The sequence below is a fragment of the Vicugna pacos genome, chromosome 2, assembly GCF_048564905.1.
Source record: "Vicugna pacos chromosome 2, VicPac4, whole genome shotgun sequence".
NCBI lineage: Eukaryota > Metazoa > Chordata > Mammalia > Artiodactyla > Camelidae > Vicugna > Vicugna pacos.
The window spans coordinates 93,667,272-93,674,187 of record NC_132988.1 but is presented as its reverse complement, the minus strand read 5'-3'; positions in this window follow the sequence as shown (position 1 = coordinate 93,674,187).

Genomic DNA, 6,916 nt, shown 5'->3' with positions numbered 1-6,916 from the left:
AGTCCCAAATCTTAAAGCAAAGGCCTAAGCTTAAATATTCTGTCCCACTGAGGACAGAAGTCTCTTTGCTCTGAGTCTCACACTGTGCTGTACTTCAGGTCCGTGATTAAATGAGCAGTGTGGCTCGCTGGGATGGCGGCAAGGATGAGCTGCTTCAGCTACACCCGCTGTGGAAGCATGGACTTCAGCTGCAGAGCACAAAGGGAAGAAGCACCAGCCTTGGACGGGCTGAGGAAAGTGCTCATTATATGGGGGAAGCCTGAACCTAGAGATGAGTGTTTCCTGTCTTTCTCCAGTCAGCTGCCCCGAGGTGCTCGTGCATCTGAGAAGTCAGCTTCTGCACGGCCCGGCTGGGCTGCGTTCAAGTTAATAACAAAAGCAGGCATATTCCAGTCACAGCCATCCTAGCGGTCCACAATGTAATGTCTTAGGAAGTAATTCAGCAAAAAAAACCAAAAAAAACCAAAAAAAAACAAACTTATTTTTCTTCTTTCCTAAAAAAAAGGTATGTATGTATACTTACATACTGTGTGTGTGTGTGTGTGTGTGTGTGTGTGTGTGTGTGTGTATAGCAATGTAGGTATGTATGTATGCTGAACAGATGGGATGGATTTTACCACATGACTTCAATCTCTATTTGATTTTATAAAAGCAGTTATCCTTCAGGGTTAAGCTAATTTTTGTAATGTAAAAATTGCCCTTTGGTCTTCTTCTTAAGCGTGCTCTACATTCTGATACTCAGATCCAGGCTTCAACTTGGTTTCTTAAATTACTGTGTTTGTGAAAGCACATCAGAAGAGATCATACTGAAAACTCATTTCAGAACTGCAGTTTTGCCTTGGTTTTGTAGTTGATTAGAATTCAAAAAGCCATAGGAGTGGATTCAGACCAGCCATTCTTCACATTAAAGGGAAAACAAAAATCATGTGGTTAACGATTTGTTGCATTTTTCTAGATACCTCATAACTTATGCAGGTTTATGTTGATTTTCTGTATATTCACCTAGAACAGATGCTCCACTGCAATACATGCTATTAAACAAATCTGAGATTCTTTCTTGTATATGTGTGTATTCAGATCCCGAAAATAATCTGAACTTTTCTACCCTTTGAGCATTTTACCTTTAGCAATGATTAACCTGTTGCAACCCAACAGTAAGAAATCCGTTGTGTTTCTGATATATCTGGTGCCTGGGGTCAGCATAGACGGTGAATAGAAGCTGATTGTGGCGAGTGAGAATTTTGTGTTGGAATTGAAGCTGCATTTACCTTTGTCTGCATCAGAGAGTATTTTTCTCTGCATGAGCCGTCAGCCAAAAAGCAATAGGATTATGTCTGCCTGTGGTCACTGCTGACTCACTCGACAGACCTGTCTCTTCTGTTGGTCTCAAAGAAATCCCATACTGCAAAAGAATTATACATACGTTTCATATATGCTTTCACTGAGCATAGAGGTTTAGGGTGATTCAGAAACGGTCTGTCTCCCTGCCATGGGTTTCACTCCTAGGTTTCTAGAGCTGCCATTTGGAGGGAAAAACCAACACAGAAGCCAAGAGCAGATGGATGAAACCTTGGCGAAATAGCAAATCTAATTCTCTGCCTCTGAGTCTCTGCCATCGTTATCCTTTTTCCTATCTCAGAACTTCTTTGACAACTGTCATTAAGGGCCTTTCTTCCAGGATCAGCTTTTAACATCCTGCCTCTCTTTTTCATGTCTCCTCTTCTTCCATTTCTCTTTCTCTACATTTATACTTTCCTTTCCCCATTTGTCTCACCAGAAAACAATCTATCCAAAAGATTCCAATAATAATCACTAATATGTATTTACTGTGTGCTGGGCACTGTGTTGAGTGTTTTATATGCATTATCCCATTTAATCTCCATAAGTACCCTATTGGGTACATATTATTACAAATTCCACTGCCCTAATGAGAACATTTAGACCCAGAGAAGTTATATAACTCATTCCATGTGGCACAGCTAGTAAAACAGAGCCAGGATTCAAACCCATGTCAATTCGACCTGACCAGCTAACTATTATGCAGAGCCTCCCGGCAAAAGGAACATGTTATTTTTAGAGATATGTTTAGCTCTCTTTGCAACATGAGGTAGATTTGTAGCTGAAAGATTTGGTCGACAACTTTGATGGTTTCCACGCAACTGAGAAAACATTGGGACCAAAGAGACACAGAACGAAGCCATACGAGGTTATTGGGCCCCTGGGTGGTTCTCACCAGAGGCCTCTTCCCTGCTTCACAGACATTTCCATCCGGCAGCTTCCTGGTCAACTTCATCACAACTGCCTGACTCACAGGTAACTTGATAGTCCTAAAGTGGCTCCATTTCCTCCTCCCGCTCCCACTCCCCCTTCACTGGTGCTGGGGAAGCCCATTTGCAAATCACTACCCTTCCTGAAAATCCTTAACCCTCTACTGCCTGCCTGGAGCTTGGGGTTCTTTTATGCTTCCCTTGCCTTAAAGATTACCGACTTTAGGCAGCCTCTCCACTGAATCTTCAGTACCAGGTGTTGTGAGGTACTGATAAATGTTTGAAAGATGTTCTCAGTAATGCCTACTTGTCCCTGAACTTGGTGCTGCTCCCTGTTAAGCCCAAGAAGTGATGGTAGTGGTAGTGGTGGTAGAAATGATGGTGGTAGTGGTGAGAAAGATGATGGTGGTGGTGATGATGATGATGGTGGTGGTGATGATGATGGTGGTGGTGGTGGTGACGATGATGATGGTGGTGGTGACGACAATGATGATTTTGGTGGTGGTGGTGATAATGGTGGGGGTGGGGACAATGTGCTTATTGTGCTCCAGACACTTTACCTCCATGATCTCGTTTAATCTCTAATGTCAACCTTATGAAATGATAGTGACTACTATATCCATTTTATGAATGAAAAGTGAAGCTTAGAGAGATTAAATAATTTGCCTTAGGTCACCCAACTGATAAGTGCAAGAACTAGGATTCATACCCAGGCAGTGTATAAAATGCTAGCCAGAGCCCACAGACAAGCAGATACCTGGTCATAAAAAGGAAAAGTTGCCCATTTTCCCTTGGGTTGAGTTCTTCTCTTCCAGCTAATACCTGGGCTCTCCTCTCTCTGTCCTGTGGCCCCAGGCAGAGACAAATTGCTCCACAAATCTCTCTGTCAGGAGGGTAACCACATTTTTCCTGCTGATGCCTCTGATCCCAAGAGAAAGTGAGTAGCCTGTGTGTCCCATTCTCCCTCATGTTATAACTCTCATGCTGAGTGATCCATCTCTCACGGAAAACTGTGATTGCCTTTTGACACTTTGGCAAGAAAGCTCTTGTCTGCTATCTTTAGGGGAAAAATCCACTGTCAGGAAATGTGATAAAGGTCAAGAAACCAAATGATGAATTGCAGGGCAGAAAGACTCTGGCCATTTCTGTCAAAGAGAATTATTTGGTCCTAGAGGGCATCTTAGTCAGGGATACATAGGATAATTTTCTTCCTGACAGCTTCACAGCTCCCTCCCTCATTTCTTTCAGGTCTTTCTTCAAAAGCCACCTTCTCTGTGAGGTCTCTCCAGATAAAATTGCAACCCTCCCAATATTTCCTTTCTCTGCTTTGCTTTTTTCTCCATAGGATAATACGTCACTATCTACCATCCTTTGCATCTTACTTACCTATTATTTATCTCTTATGCTAAGATGTAATTTCCATAAAAGAGGGAATTTTTTTTTTAGTCTGTTACCATATTCCCAGCACTCAATGCAGTGCTTGGCACATGGTAGGTACTCAGTAATTATTTGTTGAATGAACAAATACATTAAAGTCTTAAGTGTCCAATTGGTAAACATTGAATGAGAGAATGGAAACAGCCGTATTATAGAGTAATTAATGATGGAGAATATCTGGTCAAGTTATATCATGACACGTTAACCATAGAAGTCATTGTGTCCATTTCAATGGTATTTGGTGTTCTTGCATAAATAAGTATGATTTGGGGGTTTAGAAGTGCATAAACATTTTGTCCATTAAAGTGGATGGAATTTACATTTTTAACTTAGAAGAATTCACTCTATAAAGGATTTTTTAAGACTCTTCATCAGGCAGGGGTAGACTATAGTGAAAAATTAGAACCATCTAAATAAATAACTATATGGAATATTATGTAACAGTTAAAAAGAATAGAAAAATGTGTCTTAGTCAGTTTGGACTGTGGTAACAAATATGCCATAGACAAGGTGACTTAAAAAACAAACATTTATTTCTCCAATTCTGGAAGCTGGGAAGTCTAAAATCAAGGTGCTGGCAGATCCAAAGTCTAGTGAGAGCTGGCTTCCTGGTTCGCAGTTGGTTGTCTTCTCATTGCATCCTTACAAGGCAGAAAACACAGAGAGAAGAAGCAAGCTCTCTTATGCCTTGTCTTATAAGGGCACTAATCTCATTCATGTGGGTTCCACCCTTATGAATGAATTACTTCCCTAAGTCTCTACCTCCAAATACCATCACACTAGGGATTAGGCTTCAACATACGAATTTTGGAATGATACAAACATTCATTCCATAACAAGGTGGAACAGATGTCTGTACTAACAGAGCTCCAAGATTCATCACTGAGTGGAAAAAGAAAGCTACAGTATACAGTACAGTACTTGTAGTATATTTATCTCAAATAACATGTACACACACAAATATCTAACACACACACACACACATTCCTAGAAGAAAATATGGAAAGATCTACACAAAATCATTAGTAACATTTCTGACCAAGAGTGGATAGGGTAGGGAGAACATCTGAATGTGACACAGTAATCAAAGGGAATTCCAATGTTATTTGTAATATTTAAATATTTTTATAATGAAAAATATTTTTGTTTTTCCAAAATGGATTATTTATTGTAATGAAATTTTTAAGAATCAAAACAAGAAGCAAAAGAAAATAGCTTCTGATGAAGGAGATGAGAGGACAGGGCCCTGCCAGGGATTTAAAGTGTAAAATGCACAGGTTATTTTTCAACAGTAGGGCCAGAAGTGTGAGTGAGAGCATCTGCACGATCTGGATTTCTTTGTCATTAATGTTACTACAAAATTCTAAGACCATTCTGATGACTACACAAATCTCTCCTTACTCTCCATAGAAAAGCCTGAACCAAGTATTCGAAATGCATAGTTTGTGAAGACTCTGATGGTATAAACAGAAAAGTATGTCATTTCCATCTCACTGGAAAGAGCCAACTTCTTTAGCCAGGTTGTGTCTCTAATCTTCCTCTAAACCTGAACAGCTCTACATCTATGTAATGGCTACAGAAGCAATTTTAGAAACTTCTGGAGGGAAACACCACATAAATGAATGAATCTGTGGTTCACAAGTTATTAGCTTGATCCCCAAATGTGTATCATATTTGCAAGAGGCAGTTTGCAATCTGCTCATCCTGACAAATGTAGCACAAGGGGATTTAAATCCCTGTATTTGCCATTTCTGTCTCTCCCTCTCCAAATTTACGGTGAAATTGTAGACACAGATAATGTGTCAGGGCTGAATGAACTGAGGTCTCTGCTCTGCTCCTACAGCTCCATTTCACTCAAAATAATAAATGGAAAACAAAGACAAGTCTCAGCAGATAATGAATCTGAGTCCTAATGACCTTCCTGAACTACAAAATGGATTTGGAATTTACTTGGCACTGCCCAAACCATTTGGTGCCCATAGTGAGTTATGAAAACATTTTGACCATTTGGGGCTACAACTGTGCATTTTATTTCCTCAATGATTCATGAAGCATCAGAACTACCTTTCCATGGGTAAAAAGCCATCCATCAATGGGAAGACTTGTTTCCCACCTGCCCTATCTGTTTTCTTGATGGTGGTGTGATTGATTATTAAGGAGCTTTGGGCTATTCTGTGGCCCCTGGGGCCATAGTATGGCCATTTATAGTAAGATATGGGTGTTACAAGCCAATGCCTGAGATTCCACGTTTCTCTTTCCTTTAAAATCACTTGATTTCTGGCCAAAAATGTAGAGACTCACACTCAAGGAAAATCATGTGCAAAATAACATGTTTGTTTGCTGAACAGTAACAAGTCTGTCACTTGCCTGGTCATCTCCATCTGCATTTGCTGCAGAGGCAGCAGTTGGTCAGTCACTGCAAGGGCACTGATACCTCAGGGGAGCAATATACATCAAATGGTCTGAAATTAGTTGGCCTAAAAATGAAAGGCTCATTGATTTTTAAGAGCAGGAATAAAGTCTTCCATGTACTGCATCCAAACAATACCTCCATTGTTGCATTTTGCTTCTCTGAGTTATATTTTTTCTTCTTTCCAGAGCTAAAAGTGAAACAAATCATGAAGTAAAGTAAAAGAGGAAAATATCTATTGATTTTCATAGGCCTATACCCTTCATTCATTCAATCAGCCGTTCATCCATATATTCATCCAGTCAATCCACAACATTCATTGCAACTGTCGTGCACTCTACCAAATAAAATAAGATTCAGTTTGAAATTCACTTTGCAGTTCTCTCAGCCAAAATTACATTAATCAGTTGGAGCAAAAAAATCCACTAGGTATATCCGTGATTTCTGCAACCACCCGATTATAGGTTCATGACCCCCAGATTTCTACCAGGAGCCCTGATATCACTCCTGAATTCCATTCATAGAGTCAGCTTCCTACCAGACACCTGTACATCAGTATCTGGGGGGTCCCACTAAACTTAATCTGAATATGTCTGAATGGAAATCATCTTTCCCCTTCCTCCTACATTCTCTGTCTTAGTTGGATGCTTAGTGTTACTTCTGCCAGAAGCCTAGCTATCACCCCAGGCTCTTGCTTTTCTTCACCCTCAACATCCAATCAGTTTCCAAGTGCTGTCAATTACTTCTTTGTGTCTCTTCCTCCACCCCATTGCCTCAGTCTTGTTTCCCTTTCTTGTCATCA